The following is a 21,396-nucleotide window of genomic DNA, read 5'->3' as shown; positions in this document are numbered from 1 at the left end:
CACGAGGGGTTAACATTCCTAGGCGCCGAGAAAGACGTCAACCGTCTCAATATCATCGTCCCCCGACGCGTGGACGGAGAGAAGGCGTTGCCGGTTCCACATCAGTCCCACTACAACATCCTTATCCATCGATACCGCAGGGGTACATGCCCAGCCCTCCATTTCATATGCCAAGCCCACCAGTTCATATGCCAAGCCCACCAGTTCATATGCCATCTCCGCAGGGTTACATTCCGAGCCCGCAGGGTTACATTCCTAGCCCGCCAGGTTACATGCCTAGCCCGCAGGGTTTTATACCATATGGAGGTGCATATACGACTATGTTTAATGATCCAACATATGGTTCATATGCATATTATTTGGCCTGTGGTGCTTCTCCGTAGACACCTCAATCTCCATCTGGATCACAGAATCGATGCCAACGTTTCCACAGTTTTCACAGTTACCGGGGAGCGATGGGATTGTTACTAGCACTCCTCCAGGGTCGTTATTTTATACAGGCTCTTCAGCCCCTTCAGCGTCATCTACACCAAATGAAGAAAATGTTGCTGATGATGATAGTGATGATGAGGAGACTGAAGAACAAGTTCCACGAAGAAATCCTCCACGAAATAGACAACCACCGCCATGTGGAACTCATTCGAGAAGACGACATCGGTGATCCAGTTGTATTTTAATGTTATTTAAATAGTTATATTTCAGAATTTTATGTAATTTGGTTATGTTATTTAAATGTTTCATGGTTGTTACATACATATTTTTAATGTTATTTTTTATTCACATTTAACATTAAATGTTTGATAAATATTTTTAAAATACAAATTATATTATTCGAAATTTAAAATAAAAATAAAAATAATATTATTCGAAATTTAAAATTAAAATATAAATTATAGTATTCGAAATTTAACATTAATTTAATAAATTAAATTATATTATTCCAATTTCAACTTAAATTATATAATTTGTCAATGTATGTACACCTAAATAATTTTTTAAACTTTTAAATACATAAATATTTTTAATATATTTATTTAATATAATAATTAATATTATTAGTTATAAATTTTTTTAAAATATAATAATAATTCTACCTTCTAAGTAGAGAAAAATATTAAATTAAACAAATTAAAAGTTATTAAAAAATTTATGTATACAATGACACATTTCATGTTCTGATTTGAGGATTAAATTTATTAAATTAAATTTTCAATAAGACTAATTTCATAAAATATGTAAGTCTTGAAGATTAAATATGTAATTATACTAATTTATTAACTTATGCATCGATATTTTCGTTAAATATTAATAAGAGATGACTAGATTGATAACATTTAAATATTAACTGATAAAATTAATAGATCGATAATCAAAATCAAAAATAATAATATAACCATATGTGTTATATTATAATTTCATACATTTTTCCTATAACTACAATAAAATCAAAACTGATTTTCATATATTGTTCTATCATATTAATGTAGATAATTCACTCCACCTTTAACACATATTAACAAAATACATTTGATAATTCTTACATTATAATCGAAACATTTTACATAATATATTACTAATTTATAATAATAATAAAAATAAAATATTTATTATTAAACAAAATACGTGGCAGTCGAGCTGGCGAAAGGCGCGTCCCCGGGGATGCACCTTCCACACGTGGCATCCAACTCAGCGAAAACACGGGTAAAGAGCGTCCCCATGGACGCACCTTTCGCCAACTCAACCGAAAAGGAGCCACTCCGAGAAATATATATTAAACGGTACTAAAAAAATATAAATAATCGTTAAATATGTGTTAGTTTTATTAAATCACCATAAATTAACTACTACTATTCTAGCAGAGACTCATAAAGCCTGCATGGAATTGCGTGCTGTTGGTTTGGCTACACCTACGTGGTTTACGAGTCTGCTTTGTCAAAACGTAGGCGGTGTCTTAATTCATTTACTTGCCGCCCACATTTTCACAAATGCTTTTTTTCCACCCTTCTTGTTTGCGGCGCAAACTGCTATGTACTTTAAACTGTTGAGTAAGGACAACCCCTTTTCTGTGTCAGACCAGACGCCAGAATTGGGGTAACCGGCTAGGCCGCTCAACATAACCTTCAACTCCACCATATTAATAGTAACAAGGTTAAACTACCCAATTATTCCTCCTATTTTTTATTTGATCATCTAATTATTTCTTTATTATATTTTGATTACTAACGTAATTATCAATATGATATTTTTTATATTTTCAATGACAAAATGATATTATTTCAGGGTGATATGTTAATATTATTGTTATTTTTTAACAAATAGTGACAAAAAAATCAATAAATGACGTTGGATATAATTATAAAAAAATAATTAAAATGAAATCATAAAAATAATTGGGTGACTAAATACATAATTTCTAATAATAATAATAGTGTGAGTGAATTTGATTTATTTTATCATGTCAAACGGCCACCATCTTTGGTCTCGTTAGTCATTAGGAGTTGTCGTCAAAGCCCAATTTACATATTTCTGATGCTGTTGCCAATGGCCCAGATTGCTAATAGAAGAGTTTCTTCTTCCCTCATTATCAAATGTCGAAGGACAAGTCATACGATTCTCTTTATTATATATACTATCAATCAGTAATAATTAATTATTTTATTATTTTTAAATATATTCAATCTACTAAAAAGTTGATTTTTAAGTATCTATTCACTCTATATTTTCATGAAAAAAACTTTAAAAAATAATGATATAAAAATAAAGGAGTATTTTTATTAATCAAGATAATAAAAGACGCGATGAAATAAATTTATAAAAGGATAAACTACTCTAATGGTCACTAATGTTTGGGTATATTTTTGTTTTCACCACTGATGTTTTAAAAATCACAAATCGGTCACTAATATTATCATTTGTTACAAATTGGTCACTCGCCGTTAACAGGCGTGACGGAAAACACACGTGGACTGTTAACAACAGTTAACAGACTTACCTGGATGGTATAAGTACACAAGTAGTCTATATTATTTACATATTCTTTCAATTTGATCATAGTTTTAATAAATTAAAATAAATTTACTTACGAATCAAGAGGTGCTATGTGTCATTGGTTACACACTTGTGATGACACATGTCATCATTTGATTGAAAAAATAATTTTTGACTAATAAGATATTGACATGTCATATAAAATTAGGTACTTGTTTTGACCAAAACTATTTTTTATGGGCTTAAAGAAAAAAAAATATATAGTTTAGAAACTTATTTTTGACGAAGAAATAATTGAGGTGCTTAAAGTGGTTACATATAATAGTTTAAGCACTTAGTTTGACCAAAAAATATTTTAGGTACCTAAAAAAATAACATATTTTAAGTAATTTTTTTAGTTTAAGTCTTCTTTTGAAAAATAAAAATTCTTTATAAATTTAGAATTACGATGTATTTATTTTTGGGTAAACTATAGAAATGATTATTTTCGTTTGAGTTTTATAAGCTTTTCCTTACTGAATTCAAAAAATATAAAATTTGATCAATTTCGTTTCGTTTTAATTAAGATGTAGTCGCTAAAGGTTAACGTCAGTTAAATCATTAAAAGCTTGCTGACGTGGCATGGTAAATATATAAAATTAAAATTATATCATTTACACGTAGATAATACGTGGATTAAGTTTTGGTCACTTTCCTTTCATATTTGTACACTTTTGGCCACTTATGTTATTGTTTTATTAAGTTTTGGTCACTTACGTTATCGTTTTATTAGGTTTTGGTAACTTGGACGTTGTATGTCGTTAGTTTGATAACGTGGTCCGTTAGTAAATTGGTTTAATTTTTATTTTAACCCCTACACTTTAGATAAAATATTTATTATGGGTCTTCTGTAAATCCAAATTAGTTTAGGGACAATATTTCAATTTGTCCATTTTAATAGGTTTTCTTTCCAATCCCATTGTTGTTCATCTTCTCCTTGCTTCTTCTTCATACATCTTTGCTCCATTGCTCCATTTGTCTTCTTTCAAGGACTCATGTTGCATTTCAAGAATAATGAAAGATTTCCAACTTCCTATAACAAAGTAAGAACACCACAAGTTCAGAGAAAAATGAGAGGGTAGACATCTAGAGATAAAATAAAGATGCGTAATCTTAGTTATACAAACTAAAATTCAATTTCCAAAGATTAAGATTGTAGAATGTCAAATCCAACAAAGACCAAGATGACAAATTAATGGATTCAAATAATCCGATAACCGAATATCACTCTCCATGGTGGTTTCCCTTTCAGAAACGCCACCAGTGAATTATAATCAATGTGTCCAAACAACCTGATAATTGGATCCGTGAATTCATCCACTGAACTTAATCCAAAATCCGAGATCTTCAACGTTGAATTTTTTTCTCAAGAACAAACAATTTTTTTATTCTGTATCCATATGAATCATTGTTAATCCATGTGACCCACACGATATATCAAACCACCGCCACCACATCGTCCTTCGAGTACCTCATTTCAACAATGATTCGATCAAACAACTCACGCGAGAGTAGATCTCCGGTACGAAGTGAATATTGATTTCATATTCATAACATCGTGGAGGTCGATCACGTTCAGATGTGAAGAACGTTCTCGATGATCTTTCACATCACGAGGATTTTGTTGGTCAACAATGCGTCGGAGATTGAAACCAGGTACTGTGTTATCAATAACGCCACCATTGAAGAATCTTTAGTTTTCTCTGCTCAAGGCAGTGGTTGTAACACCCCCAACCCGGATACGAATCCGAGGTATCACATTAACTTTTAAATTCTTTGACTCTTGAAAAGTTGTTGAAATTTTAATCTTTTATTTGTATTAGTGAAACCCTTAAATTAAAGTTAATATTGAACATTCAAACTCAAATTGATAATAAATACTTAATAATTTACATAAATACAAAATAGTATGATTACAAAATTGATCAGAGAATTAAAATTTTAAAACCGTATGATACATGCCAACAAAATTACAAAATAATATAAAACCTACGGTTCAAATTGTTCTGATATGATCTTCTTCATGTGTATGTTATCCTTTCCTAGCTTTAATCTCCTGATCTCTTCGAACATACGTGTGAAACAATCACACGCTAAGTCGCCGACTTAGTGAGGAAATAATGAGTATAAATAAACATTGAAAAACATTTTCTTATTCATCGCATATAATACATTTCATACAAAACTCAATTTACATTTCATGAAAAGAGAGTATACTTTTACACATTGTTCAATTCATATCACTTTGTTTTAATAGCCCAATGCATATTACTGAGAACTCAAGGTATCTGAATACATTAAAGTTGTGCACGAAATGCAGTCACTACTGCTCATATAATTTGCACCGAAGTGCCACGTATAATTTCTCCCGAAGGACCGCGTAGAATTTGTTCCGAATGACCACGTAGAATTGTCCTGAAGGACCACATAGATTTGTCCCGAAGGACAGTGTAGAACGCACGACTCTTGGCATGCCAACTATACCTCCAATTCTCATACATATACTTTGGGCTTTAACCATATAACTATTTCTCATTATATTATTCAAAGTGTGTCTTATTCACATACATTACATTTACATATGGCATTTTCACGTAGAACATTTTCATATAAAACATAATCATGTACATACAAAATTAAAACAATACTTTGAAAATACACTTTATATAAAACATAATAAAACATTGCATAAAATAAATAAACAGTTTTCGATCGAAAACTTCAAGGTTGGCTTATCGCAAGCAGTCCCCAAATCTAATATAAAACAAATGAGTTACACTCACCTTTGTCTCACTTAAGTCCTAAATGGAATCCTTTTCCTTTCGATCAACCTCGTATTATATCAATTCTTTCGATCAAAATCTACATATCAATATTTCCAAGATCAATACTGAATTTCTAGTAACAATTAACCAATTAACACTTACAATAACGGAATAAAAACTCCTAATTTAAAATTTTGACTAAATAGTATCGGTACCCCTCCTACAGCACTGATATTCCTCTTATATGGCATCAATACCCACTTTAGTACCGATACCATTTTGACATTATGGAATTCCATTTTCAATTACAATATTGATACCTTACTCATGGTATCTGTCGTAACCGGTTTTTGCCCGGGCACGAAATTTTTACTTGGCGGGAAAACTAAAATGAAATGATTTTGATTTAAAAAATGTTTTGGGAGTCGCCATTGACCTTTTGGGTTAGATAGGTCAAATACCTAAAACTTATCTTTTAAAAAAGTTTTTAAGAAAACATCAGTTAAAAGATAAACTGATCTGCTTTTAACAAAAAAATTTAGTAAAAAAGGATTCGTGGTCAGTTACGTTTAGGGAAGGATTAGCACCCGTATAACGCCCAAAATTAGTACTCATTAATTATAATTTGTCTCTATTATTTGAAATTTAAGAATTCAAAAATATATTTAATTCATAATTTTATTATTTTAAATTTATTAGTATAATTTTAAGAAAATATTTATATTTTTATAAATAAGATATTTATTTACTTAGAAATATCAGAAAAGGACTTCTAGGTGCTTTAAGACAACAAATTTCTTAATATTAAAAAATAAATAAATATTAATAAAATATTTCTCTAAAAATAATTAAAATAAATTATTATTTAATTTATAAAAATATGATATTTATTTATTTAAGAATATCAGAAAATGACTTCTAGGTGCTTTAAGATAGCCCATTTCTTAATATTAAAAATAAATAAACATTTTTATTTAATTAAATATATATATTGATATAAAAATAAAAATAAAACAATAATTAAATAATATATTTAAAATATTAAAGTAAATATTTTAAAACGTGGTTTTATATTATATATAATATATTATCGGTATATACGTAAACATACCACAACACAAATTTCTCCTTATGAGGTAAAGGTGCATGCATATCAGTAAACTACTTTTACTAAATATTACATAATATATTACAACTACCTAACTTTGAATTTGTAATGTGCAGAGGACCCAATTCTTATTGTTTAATAATTCAATTTGTATCATATGGATATATTCAAAGGAATGGGACCCAATTTTTTATAATCAAGCTGACTTTCCTAATTTGGATTCAAATATCATTTTGATTTTATGGTTTAGAAATTTTGGAAAATAATTTCCAGCTATTCGGGATCAAAATAAATAAAAAAATTTAAAATTTTAAGGATTAAATAAGATATTTTACTTAAATATATATAACTATGGTGCAGTGACTAAAACATAATAAAGTAAAATTGAAAGTCGAAATTAAAAGGCACATAAACTGATTTCAGTGACCAAATTGGAAGTTTATAAACTTCGACGGACTGCGGAAGGGTTTTATTATTATGGAATTACACAAACACCCCTCCCCAAAACAGCGTCGTTTGGAGAGGGGTATATAAACCTAAAATTTGGCCCTTAGGGCCAAACCTCTCATTTTTTTTCATTTTGGCTTCTCTCTCTAGAGAGAAGCTCTCTCTTCAATTCTCTCGCCGAGTTCCGGCCGGCCACCGTTTCCGACGCCGATCACCACCACCGACCACCGCCGGCGGTGGCCGAAAATTACAAAAAATACCCTTATTTAAAGCCCTAAATTTTCTAAGCCCAAATCCAAAATTATTTTAGCTTAAATCCCTTTAGATCAATGTAAATCTAAAATTTTTTACCTTTAAAGTTCTGGTTTTTCACCGACCTTTGAAGAGCTCAGATGACAGAATAAGTTGCTTTCCTCCTTTTCTTTTCATTCGGTTTGTAGTTTTCTGGGATCGTTGGTGGTTGTTCTTGATTCTGTTCATTTTTTGCTGTTTGTCTTCGTTCTCCTCTATTGGTTGTTGTTGTCCTCTCTTTCTTCTTGGCAGGATCAGTGGCTTTTATAGCCACCACCGGTGATGGCTTCGGACCGGTCACCGAACTTGTGGTGACTCACCGAAAAATGGTGACGTGTGTGCGGCTGTTGTCGTGGCAGCAAAGCTTTTGGAGTCTTCTGGCGAGACGTCGTGGTAGTGGAGCGGCGGCAATAGAGACGGCGGGCGCGTGGATGTTCTGGAATCAGCGGCGGCTGGATGATAACCTAAGGTTATGAAACCCTAGGGCTTCATTCTGGTATCCTGTAGACCGTTGGATCATGCCAGATCCAACGGCTAATGGTGGATGGCGGCTGGAGAAGATGTTGTAACCCTAGAGGGTTTAGGGTTATTATCTGGGCTTCTGGAACTAGGCCACCGTGTTTGGGCTTGTAAATTGGGTCGGTTTGTATATATTTGGGCTTGTATTTTTTATTTAATAATAATAATAATATATTAAAATATAATAATAATATGATGATGAAAAAATTAATGTCTACAGCTGCCCCTCTTTGCTCATTCTTGTGTTAACAAGAATAGAGCAAAGACGAAAAAGACAATAATTTTTTCATTTGGCTTCTTTTGAGTAGGATGAAAATGTTGAAAACATTCTGCCCAGAGGTCTTATGAATGGCCCTGAGGTCTTATTATCTTGCACTGTAGGTCTTACAAATGACCCGAAGGCTTTAAAAACATCATGCACTGAAGGGCTTACAGATAGCCCGAAGGTTTTGAAAACATCATGCACTGAAGGGCTTACAGATGACCCGAAGGTTTTGAAAACATCATGCACTGAAGGGCTTACAGATGAACCGAAGGCTTTAAAAACATCATGCACTAAAGGGCTTATAAATAACCCGAAGGTTTTGAAAACATCATGCACTGAAGGGCTTACAGATGACCTGAAGGTTTTGAAAACATCATGCACTGAAGGTCTTACAGATGACCCGAAGGTTTTGAAAGTATCAAAAAGCTCCCGAAGGCTTTTTGAAAACATCCTGCACTGTAGGTCTTATGGATGACCCAAAGGTTTTGAAAACATCATGCACTGTAGGTCTTACAGATGACCCGAAGGTTTTGAAAATATTAAAAAGCTCCCGAAGGCTTTTTCAAAACATCCTACACTGTAGGTCTTATGGATGACCCCGAAGGTTTTGAAAACATCACGCACTGAAGGGCTTACAGATAACCCGAAGGTTTTGAAAACATCATGCACTGAAGGGCTTACAGATGTGGGAAATAGTTTACTAAGTAAGAAACTATGGAAATCGTTTTCTTACTATTCAACAATTTCATTTTTAGAAAATATTAAATGAGAAACTTTGGAAATTGTTTTCTCATTGAAATAACTTGTTGATTGGGTAACATGCCCCATTTTTAAAATAATGCTTCTTTTGTGGATTGCGTCCATCTATTCCTCAGATGTTTGCGTGATTCCTACATATGAGGTTTTGAATTCTACATTCTTCTTGTAAGGTATTTTCATAATGAATCTTCTTTTTCATATGAAAATATGAAAAAACCTTATGTTTGAATGCAATCAAATGTATCAATGTAATGCATTGTCTATTGTGCAAATGATGTTCTTATGAATGCATGAATGTTGATGTAATCTTCATTTGTCTTCAAAGTGGTGAACTCGGTCTTCCTTCACTTGATCTTTTATTGCCAGGGTTACCTTTGGATATCAGTGTAGCAACTTATGCTATAAAGCTTGCATTTCTGAAGAACCATCTGATCAACTTGTATCTTTGTATCTTCTTTGCTTGTATTAAAATCTCAGAAGAAATGTTTCATTTATGGAACTCTTGTCGTAGTCAGAATTATGACCTTGATGCCCCATTTTGTATTGGATAAAACAAACTTTCTTTGCTTGGACTTGTGTAAAAATCCAATAAGGATTTCATCTTTAAAAAGAGAATCTATCATCTTTGAAAAAAGAATCTATCATCTTTGAAGAGTGTGTCTATCATCTTTGAAGAATGTAGATGTAGATATGTTAAACTCAGTAGAGATTAATTAAGAGATCAACGTCTGTTCTAATTTGACTCTTGTAACACATCATAAGGAGGATTTATCCTAATTCCTTTCAGGTCTCCACATCTAATTGGATCTTGAATAGGGCAACTTGGACCATATCATGTGGAGATGCTTAACAACAACCTGTCGTTCAACATTAGTTGGCTCCACTAGTTTCTTGTTGTTAAAATTTCTGCTTCCCTTTTGTGGAAAGAAATCTTCATCATATCTCACTTCTGACCTTGGGGTTGAAGAAGTCAAACATTATCTCATATCAATAAATGAAAATACCCTATGATAGCAATATTGGTTCAGCACCATAATCACTGGTTTGTAAAACATGTGACAATTCATCATTTCTCATGGATTTTCGTAAAGCTTTTGATAACACATTAATCCTTTCTTGTGGCTTCTGGCTAGATGTTCGTAAAGTATTTGACAACACATTCATCTTTTCATGTGACTTCTGCACAGATGTTTGTAAAACATTTGACAACATATTCATCATTTTCTGTGGTTTCTGCTCAGATGTTTCGTAAACATTTGACAACATATTCATCATTTCCTATGGCTACTACTTAGATGTTCAATCATTTAAGCCCTTTGCATATTGTTCAAAGTTTTTGTATGATGTTACAGGACCACTTGAGAACAAAATTCAGTGGGAATACAAGTGAGATGTTGGCGTGTTTCATGACAAAAAGTTGGTCAAATTCACAAAATATGCTAGTGCTGAATTGAATAAGAGACACTAATTGATCTTGATATCATCTCGGGCAAGGCAACTGTGATACCGATCACGTTTTCTTCCGTAATGAGCATTGTAGAAAGTAGAAATACATCAGCTATAGGATCCATGTACTGAAGGAGGTTCATGGAATTCTTATTACTATAGATGAAACGCACATGATAAACCAAATAGATGAAGACTCAGTTTACCCTGGCTGGTAATGATAACCAGAGTAACAACGGGAAAGGGCAATATACATAAGTTGAGCCTCTTTATTTAATGTCATCAAGTAAACAAAAACTGATGTTGAAAACAACTTCGTAACATCAACAGTATGGTTGAAACTAACTGCCAGGAATCTCAAAGAAATATTTCCAATCACCATCGATACACAAAATACCAAACTCAAAGCCGAGATTTTGAGGAACTGAACCCTGGATCGAGTAGTCTGCCTGGGGACCATCTTTATCCATGCAACCGTGATGTAGCTTAACCAAGAACACGCTGTCATGTGACACATGGTTAAGAAGATTGGGTATTTGAAACCATACTTGCTGAGTAAATATTTGTTCAACAACATGATCCTAATGCAGCTGCCTGATGAATGAAGCAATTATGTATAGTTAGCTCGACTGTCACTGCTTTACCATTTTCATTCTTCATTCCTTTATGTCTCATTGGAAATATTTGCTCAAGTCAATGATCTTTTCATAAGATATGGGCCTTCAGCATGCCCCATCATTTGCTTATACAAGCGTTCAGAATACATTCAAAATTGTTGATTCTGATTGAAATGGGTTTTCAGCATGCCCCAACGTTCAAAATGCGTTAACATTCCTGATTCTGATTGAAATGGGCTTTCAGCATGCCCCAACATTTACTGATACAAATGTTCAAAATGCATTAATATTCCTTATTCTGATTGAAATGGGCTTTCAGCATGCCCGAGCATTTGCTGATACAAATGTTCAAAATGCATTAATATTCCACCTTCTGATTGAAACGGGCTTTCAGCATGCCTCAGCATTTGCTTCTTGTTGATGTGAGCTTTCAAAATGCCCAAATATTCATACTAACATGGGCCTTCAAAATGCCCTACATGGATCATTTCTGTCTGAAATGGGCTTTTGAGATATCCCATATGGATCTGGAGGGATCTAGTCGGAAAGAGTGGTATAAATCGCTTGGTAATTTATTCCAGGCCGACACAGTGAACCTTATTTTCAGTGAAGGCTATTTTTGGAATATACTTTTCTATGGAAGAGAAACCAATTTATGTGAACAGTAATCTTATTTTGATGCAATAGCAAGACTACATATACAATGATACAAGCTCTTGAAAAGTTCGCACTCATGCAACATGTTGATTCTGATAACTAGTCATCTGATTATGAAGCGATCTTTCAAGATGATTTCACGGATATTGATAGTTCTTCTGATACCGAGGAAATCCTGAATTCTGATTCCGATGAGGAGAATAAACTGTTATGCTTGACGAAAATGGGGTACTCAGAGGCTGAGGCTTCAATAGCCATGGAGAGATGTGATACAGATTCATCAATTGAAGAGTTGACAAATTTTATATGTGTTGCTCAAATGGCTAAGGCTGCTGATGCACTTCTTCCGATAGAAGATAGGAAACCATTATACAATGACCCTAATTACAAGAAAAGGTAAAACTCGGGCTATGATTTTTGGAAAAGGAAGAAGAAAAGGAAGCTTGAAAAGAAGCTTCTTAATGAAGACGATCATGTAGTTCATCTTCTAAATCTAATGATTGGTTTTAGGGTTCCTACCGAACCAGATCAGATAACTCAAAGAACACTTCCAGAAGATGCTATTGGGCATCCTTACTTCTACTATGAGAACGTGGCACTTGCTCCAGTTGGTGTTTGGACCGAAATGTCACAGTACTTATACGATGTAGAGCCAAAATTTGTAGATTCAAAGTATGTTTATGCTGCTGCACGGAAAAGGGGCTATATTCATAATCTGCCAATTGAGAACAGATTTTCTCTTATTTCACTTCCTCCACGCACCATACATGATTCTTTTCCATTTACAAAAAAATGGTGGCCTTCCTGGGATCCAAGAACAAAGTTGAACTGTTTAGAAACATGTACAAGAAGTGCCAAATTGACAGAAAGTATTTGTAAGGCTCTTGAAGCTTATGACGATGAGCCACCTTCGAATGTCCAGAAGTATGTTCTTGATGAGTGTCGAAAATGGAATCTAGTATGGGTTGGAAGGAATAAAGTTGTTCCACTTGAACCTGATGAGGTGGAAATGATTATAGGTTTCCCTAAAAACCATACACGAGGAGGAGGACTACTAGAGACATGTTCCCTGGTGGTATCAATGTCTTGTCTCTTTTCCCTGGGATCAATGATGCAGAGGTTGCCATCTACTATCTTATCATACCTTTGAAAACAGATGTGTAAGAACTGAATGGTGATCAGTTGGAGAAATTGATGAGTAGATTAATCGAATTCGACCTTGTTATTGGTGGCATTCCGTGTAACAACCTTACCGGAAGATATAAACATCATCAGGATGAACTAGAAGATTTTTGTTGGTGCATTTTCTTGCAATGGCTGCTACAACAACTTTCTTTTCTGTAACCCCAAGATACGCACTGCCATATCTCACTATTCCCGAAACATGGAAAGGTTTAGTTGATAGCAAAACTTGGTTATCTCTATTTTTGGAATCCTGTAACCAAGATTATCCAATATGAAATATCTATAAGTGTAGAATCTGTTCCAATGTCTTATTCCGTGCCATAGATTCTCAAATTCAAGTTCAACAATCTTCTAAAGGACATAATGGATATAATCCTGACAAAGAAAATGATCGACATGGAAGATGCAGAAATGATGTAACAATACTTGAGTTAGCATCAAGGTATAACCAGAGTGCAGGTGGTGGACTTGTTCATTCCTATATTACACCTAATTAACTTATGGCTCTATGATTGGAGGATCTGCTAGAGGACATGGATTGATGGTTGGGGAAAATAATTTGTCTAGTGATGCTTATCGCCCTCAGCATGAGATAAGTGATAATCTTTCTTGATGGATTGCTAATGATGTCACATGAGAGCGTTACAAGTTCAATTCTCCAGACTTTCTGGCTTTTTGGACCACTTACTTTCAAGAAAGTGAAATGCTTCATCATTTTAGCCTTGTTCATTCTTTTTCTTCAATAGAGGTAGAATAAACAATAACTTGCTTCAAGGACCTTCCTCATTTGAGAGTGTCCTGTTTGAAAATGTTTTTTCTCCTTTCTTTATCAAAGAATGAAAGAATTTTGTAAAATGTTACCTATCACAGATTCGCAATAGAATCAAATCATAAGCATGAATTCAAAAATATCAAAAGAATCAACAACTCTTTAATGTTTGAGAATTATAGCTCTTTGACAAGTATCAAGATTTGTGGGTTAATTTCAGGATGACTTTCCTATTTTCTATGGTTACATCTATTTAAGATGTCACTCTTCTCTCTCTTTGTGAACTTAGTCACATGCCTCACTTTAAGGATTTGGTATTTTAATCGGATGCGTACAAAATGACACAATCTAGCATAACAGTTACTAGACTTTCTAGAATACTTCCATTTCAATTCTCTGAAATCCTTGATAAAGTAATGTGAAAACATTTATCTAATAACCAAATTTCTATGTGTACGTGTGTGAAATAGACTATAAAAAGTCTTCTTTTGACACTTTGACTAGCTGAATTCAGCTCTATTGACATTAGCCTTCATTGGACTAATTAAACGGTTCAACTCATTACAATGTCTTCGACTTGACAATCATAGTAGAGCAAACACCGAACTACCAAATATCCGATCAAGGTCATGTTTTGAATATATGACTCTTTTTTTATTGGACTAAATAAAGGGTTCAACTCATAACAATGTCTTTGACTTGACAATCACAGTGGAGCAAACACCGAACTACCAAATATCCGATCAAGGTCATGCTTTGAATATATGACTTTTTTTATAAGAACTTGTTATAGCCTAGGTGTCTGATGGAGTTTAGAAAATCTCATTACCAAATGAATTTAGACTAGATTTGTCAAAGTTTCATCGTCGAACTTCATCAATAAAAAAGCAATCTAGTCAGCTTTGCAATGTTACATAAGATGCCCCACATTGTACACCTTTATATGTAAATACCAAGCCTTTTTATAATTCCTTTCAATAGGAGAAGGCTATCTCATATTTGTAATAGGATAGTGTTTGGGTGTATTTCTTCTGAGGTAAGGTCAAGGGTCCTTGGTTTTCTGGTTTTCAATCTTGATATTCTGTCAAAGATTATAACTCTAATCATGAAGAGTTTTTAAATCCAGTTGATATTCAAAGAACTGGAAGATTACAAAATTGACTCAATGTTCATACCCTTAAAAGCATCACAAATTTATTTATTGCACAAAAGACGGAGAAAGGAACAAAAAACATGTGCAAACAAGATGCTAAAAATAGAAAGTACTATAGTGGTAGATAACAACTTCCACTTGTTTTGTTTAGCTTGCTTTGAATGTTGGCTATGTACTTGGTCCAGGATTTTCATCCTTATTTGCCCCACATTTCTTGATCATTTTTTGTGTCAAGACCCCCTTGTCAACAAGCGTCTCTATTTCTTTTAACAGTGGCCAACAACTCCCTGTTGAATGCACCTTCACCCCCAAGTGAAAATTACAGAAACTATTTTGATCATGGCAATAGTCAGAAGGGTTTGGTGGCACTTTCATTGGTCTTGGTGTGATGTATCAACCTTTAACCAAATGGGGGTACAAGTCTGAAATGGAAGTTTGGAACACTTCCAAAGTTTTTCTTGATCGCATGATTTTCTTTGGTCGATCCAACCAACTACTTGCTCTTTTTCTTTTGCAAATACGGGGACTCTGGATGCGACATTTTTTAACATCATCAGCTTTCACTTTTTGATCCGTCAGGCTTCTGGATGTGACTTTTGAATTTCCTTCACTGATTACATTTTCAATTAATTCTCCATTTGTCACAAGATTCTCGAATTCCTTCGTCGGATTTGCCAGTATTAACTCAAAGAAAGGAGCGGGAAGGGAATCCCGAAACATGTGTGATATCTCTTTTTCTAACATGGGAGGTTGAACTTGGGCTGCTACTCCTCTCCATCTTAAGGCATACTTCTGAAACCCTTCATTGGCTTTCATTTTTACTCCTTGAAGATACATACGTGTTGGAGCTAAGCCTTTAACATACCGATATTGTCCAAAAATTGTATCAGCTAGATCAACCCATCTTTTGATCTGTTCTTGGGTTAACTGATTGTACCAGACTACTGTTGGGCCAACAAGACTATCATGGAAGGAGTGAATTAACAAATCATCATAATTTAAATATCATTCCATTTTTCTGTAAAACATTCTTAAATGGATTAGGGGACAATTGGTGCCATCATACTTCTCAAAATCTGGCATTTTGAATTCATGGGGAATAATCAAGTCTGGAACCAAATTGAGCTCTCTTGCTTTTAATTCTTTGTGGGAAGTATTAACACATTTCATATTTCTGATTGCTTCATCTATCCTATTGAATCTCTCTTCATATTGTGAATAATTAATGAGGACATTCTTTGGGCTCAAGTGGGATGCCCCAGGGTTTGTTATCATTCTCGACTCTTCAATCTGATAGTATGTTACTCTTTATTAGTTATCTCTTCTTTATCAGATGCCATCCTCTGAGTAATTTGATTTGATCCATCTGGTACTGAATCCGATGCTTCTTTCCTTGTATCTTGAGGTAACCTTGTCAATTGTTCTGGCCACTGATCTTGTAGTCCTTTATAAGATTGCTCCATTGTTTTCATCATGATGATACAATAATATGAATGAATAATCTCAATTTTATTGTTACAAAACCTTTGATGAATTATTTACATGTTTTTATAATTAATGTATATAACAATACTTAAATAAATAAAAAAATAATGTAAATGTGAAAATGCAAAATAAGAACGCAAACTGTGCAATGCAAAAGCAAACACAAAAGTATGAATACAAAAATGAAAATGCAAAGATGTGAAATGCAAATGCATATATGAAAAGGTGTTACTCAAGAGTGATCATCTTAGAACATATTTTATTGAACACAAAAGTTTCCGTGCATCAAACAAAACTTTTACATGTAGGGGATAGCTTTCACTCCTAACTTCAACAAAACTTTACATATAGGGGATAACTTTCCCATTTTCTCCTCTAAAGCCAAGTTAGTCTATCAGCTTATGGGCCATATTGCTTGTCTGAACTGCAGCTTCTTCTATGGCATTCTCTTTTTCCTTAATCTTCTTGTGTCACTTCTCAGAGTTGCTCGTTTTCCCTTGTAAGAGAACCTTTGTGTTCAAGAAGTTTTTGGACAAGATCTTCATATATGTTGCAGTTCTTTTTCAGTTTGGTGACCCCTGTTATCCACTCTTCTGGGGTATTTCCTATGCCAGCATTTTAAAAGGCTTGACTGACCTTCTGGAAATCTTCATGCATGGTTTTCATTTTTGTGCTCAATTTCTTGTTTTCATTCTTTAAATGACGTATTTGAGCCTCGGACCTCAGCAAATCTTCTTCCTTCTGGACGCCCTACTGATGCTCTTACCTTTGAATACTTTTGGTATTAATCTAGCAGGATCTTTAGTTACCAAACTAGGTTGATCATTTATCATAAATTGTAAGGTTCCATGATGCAAAATACTTTAGACTCGACGTTTGAAGGCAAGACAATTCTCAATGGCATGTCCTTGAGCGCCGGTATGATATTCACAATAAACGTTGATGTCATACCAATTCGGATACGGAGGTTGGAACGGTTTTATGTAGTACAGAGCCACTTCTCGCTCTTCAAGTAGCTTCTTATATAACTCTTTATATGATATAGGGATAGCATCAAAATGAGAACCACCTTTTGTCTTGGATTGAACCTAAGTTTTAGACGTTGGGAGCAGACTAAACTTCGACGATTTTAGATTACATGATTTCTTCTCATCTCTGGGAGCTTTTACAGTTGTCACCATTTCTTTGGTATCTCCAGACAATTTGTGATTACGAATGATGACTGTTTGTAATTTTTCAAATTGATTAGGATCAGAAGTTCCTTGTATATCTGAAATTACAGGGTTATGTTCATTGACCTCTCTCTCTTTTTGTGCAGGGGTCTCTTTTCCTTTGGCCAAAACAGATATTTTACCCATCATCTTGGACATCTGCTCTCTTATTTCTTGTATCTCCTTTTTCCCTTCAATGGGCATACGATCTTTAGGTGCATAGCTCTCCTCTATCCTCGGAATTCCCTCCGGATGCCATTCTATGGTTACGTCATATTTTGTTCGATCATAAAACTTTTTGTCCATTTATGAATTCTTTCCAATTTGATGAAAAATCTTTCAAGTCAACACCTTTTGGTTATGCCATGATCATGCAATGCAAACAAAAGAAATCAATATAAACAAGTTAGAGCAAAATAACATGCATGGGAAAAAATAAGAAAAAATAAAATGGTTAGTACCAACTAATGGAAAGAAAAAAATTTCTATCTATCAAGGTATAAATCCTAACCTCATGCTTTCTAGTTCCATGCTTTGTTTGGAAAAATTAACCTAACTGCATGATTTCTAGTTTGAATGCATTTATTCAGGAAAAAGAAAAGAAAATAAATTAAAAGCTAGAGCTTATTTCTCTTTTGTGTACACCTATGGACAGAGATTCAGTACAGTCTTAGATCAGAAGAATTTCTAGGGTGTATTATATGCAAGGTTTCAGTTCTTTTAGTAAAGGTACTCAAATTGTCCTTGTTGGTGCCCCATTGGGCTGTCAAACCCTCAATCCTAGTTCATTACATACTTAAGCGGATCGAGTTCAATTCGAGGGGACACATTTTCCTATGCCTGACACGGAGAATAAATTCTCACGAAGACATAGAGCATATGAACCCCGGAGCTACTTGCTAGGTCTGACACGGAGAATAAATTCTCACGAAGACGTCGCTTTCACTCCCACTTAAAAGGGACAAGCTTGATTATTATGCAATGCATGTGTTGTGTGTGAGGAGAAATATTCAAACCTCTGACAAACAATTAAATAATGAAATTTAATACTTGAAAATAAAAAAAAATAAAGAAGAATATATATATATATATATATATATATATATATATATATATATATATAGTATAAAAACTATAAGTATAAAAAATTGAAAGAAAAGAATTATAAATTAAATAAATATGAATTTTTAATTTCTAATTGATAGAGACAATTTGTAATTGATTTTAAAGCTTGACCAGGTCCCCAGCGGAGTCGCCAAGCTATCGTAACCGGTTTTCGTCCGGGCACGAAATTTTTACTTGGCAGGAAAACTAAAATGAATAAATAAATGATTTTGATTTAAAAAAATGTTTTGGGAGTCGCCATTGACCTTTTTGGGTTAGGTAGGTCAAATACCTAAAAATTGTCTTTTAAAAGAGTTTTTAAGAAAAAATCAGTTAAAAGATAAACTGATCTGCGTATAACAAAATTTTTTTAGTAAAAAAGAATTCATGGTCGGTTACGTTTAGGGAAGGATTAGCACCCCTATAACGCCCAAAATTGGTACTCATTAATTATAATTTGTCTCTATTATTGGAAATTTAAGAATTTAAAAATATATTTAATTCATAATTTTATTATTTCAAATTTATTAGTATAATTTTAAGAAAATATTGATATTTTTATAAATAAGATATTTATTTACTTAGAAATATCAGAAAAGGACTTCTAGGTGCTTTAAGACAGCCCATTTCTTAATATTAAAAAAATATTAATAAAACATTTCTCTAAAAATAATTAAAATAAATTATTATTTAATTTATAAAAATAGGATATTTATTTATTTAAGAATATCAGAAAATGACTTCTAGGTTCTTTAAGACAGCCCATTTCTTAATATTAAAAATAAATAAACATTTTTATTTAATTAAATATATATATGTTCATATAAAAATAAAAATAAAACAATAATTAAATACTATATTTAAAATATTAAAGTAAATATTTTAAAACATGGCTTGATATTATATATAATATATTATCGGTATATACATAAACATACCACATCACAAATTTCTCCTTATGAGGTAAAGGTGTATGCATATCGGTAAACTACTCTTACTAAATATTACATAATATATTACAACTACCTAACTTTGAATTTGTAATGTGCAGAGGACCCAATTCTTATTGTTTAATAATTCAATTTGTATCATATGGATATATTCAAAGGAATGGGACCCAATTTTTTATAATCAAGCTGACTTTCCTAATTTGGATTCAAATATCATTTTGATTTTATAGTTTAGAAATTTTGGAAAATAATTTCCAGCTATTCGGGATCAGAATAAATAAATAAAATTAAAATTTTAAGGATTAAATAAGATATTTTACTTAAATATATATAACTATGGTGCAGTGACTAAAACATAATAAAGTAAAATTGAAAGTCGAAATTAAAAGGAACATAAACTGATTTCAGTGACCAAATTGGAAGTTTACAAACTTCGACGGACTGCGGAAAGGGTTTTATTATTATGAAATTACACAGACACCCCTCCCCAAATCGACGTCGTTTGGAGAGGGGTATATAAACCCAAAATTTGGCCCTTAGGGCTAAACCTCTCATTTTTTTTCTTCATTTTGGCTTCTCTCTCTAGAGAGAAGCTCTCTCTTCTCTCTTCAATTCTCTCGTCAAGTTCTGGCCGGCCACCGTTTCTGACGCCGATCACCGCCACCGGTCACCGTCGTCGGTGGTCGGAAATTACAAAAAAATACCCTTAATTAAAGCCCCAAATTTTCTAAGCCCAAATCCAAAATTATTTTAGCTTAAATCCCTTTAGATCAATGTAAATCTAAAATTTTTTACCTTTAAAGTTTCGGTTTTCCAACGACCTTTGAAGAACTCCGATGACAGAGTGAGTTTCTCTCTTTTTTTTCTTTTCCTTCCGTTTGTAGTTGTCTGGGATCGTTGGTGGTTGTTCTTGATGCTGTTCATTTTTTGCTGTTTGTCTTCGTTCTCCTCTATTGGTTGCTATCATCCTCTCTTTCTTCTTGGCAGAATCGATGGCTTTTATAGCCACCACCGGTGATGGCTTCGGACCAGTTAAAGGAGCAAACTTTGGTGAGTCACCGAACTTGTGGTGACTCACCAAAAAATGGTGACGCGTATGCGGCTGTTGTTGAGGTAGCAAAGCTTCTGGAGTCTTCTGGCGAGACGTCGTGGCAATGGAGCGTCGACAGTAGAGGCGGCGGCCGCCTGGATGTTCTGGAATCAGCGACGGCTGGATGATAACCTAGGGTTATGAAACCCTAGGGCTTCATGCTGGTATCCTATGAACCGTTGGATCATGCCAGATCCAACGACTAATGGTGGATGGTGGCTCGAGAAGATGTTGTAACCCTAGAAGGGTTTAGGGTTATCATCTGGGCTTCTGGAACTGGGCCACCGTGTTTGGGCTTGTAAATTGGGTCGGTTTGTATATCTTTGTGCTTGTATTTTTTTATTTAATAATAATAATAATAAATAATAATAATAATAATATGATGAAAAAATTAATGTCTACAGTATCGATACTTCTTAAATCAATATCGATATTGTTCATCGAATTCATACTCTTTATTTCAATTTTAACCTTATCGTATCGGTACTGTTCTTCTAGTACCGATAACCTTACCCAGATTTCACTTATTTAACTTCGAAATTTACCCA

The sequence above is a fragment of the Hibiscus syriacus genome, unplaced genomic scaffold (genome assembly GCF_006381635.1).
Source record: "Hibiscus syriacus cultivar Baekdansim isolate YM2019G1 unplaced genomic scaffold, ASM638163v2 tig00110151_pilon, whole genome shotgun sequence".
Lineage (NCBI taxonomy): Eukaryota > Viridiplantae > Streptophyta > Magnoliopsida > Malvales > Malvaceae > Hibiscus > Hibiscus syriacus.
Note: the sequence above shows the minus strand (reverse complement) of the source record.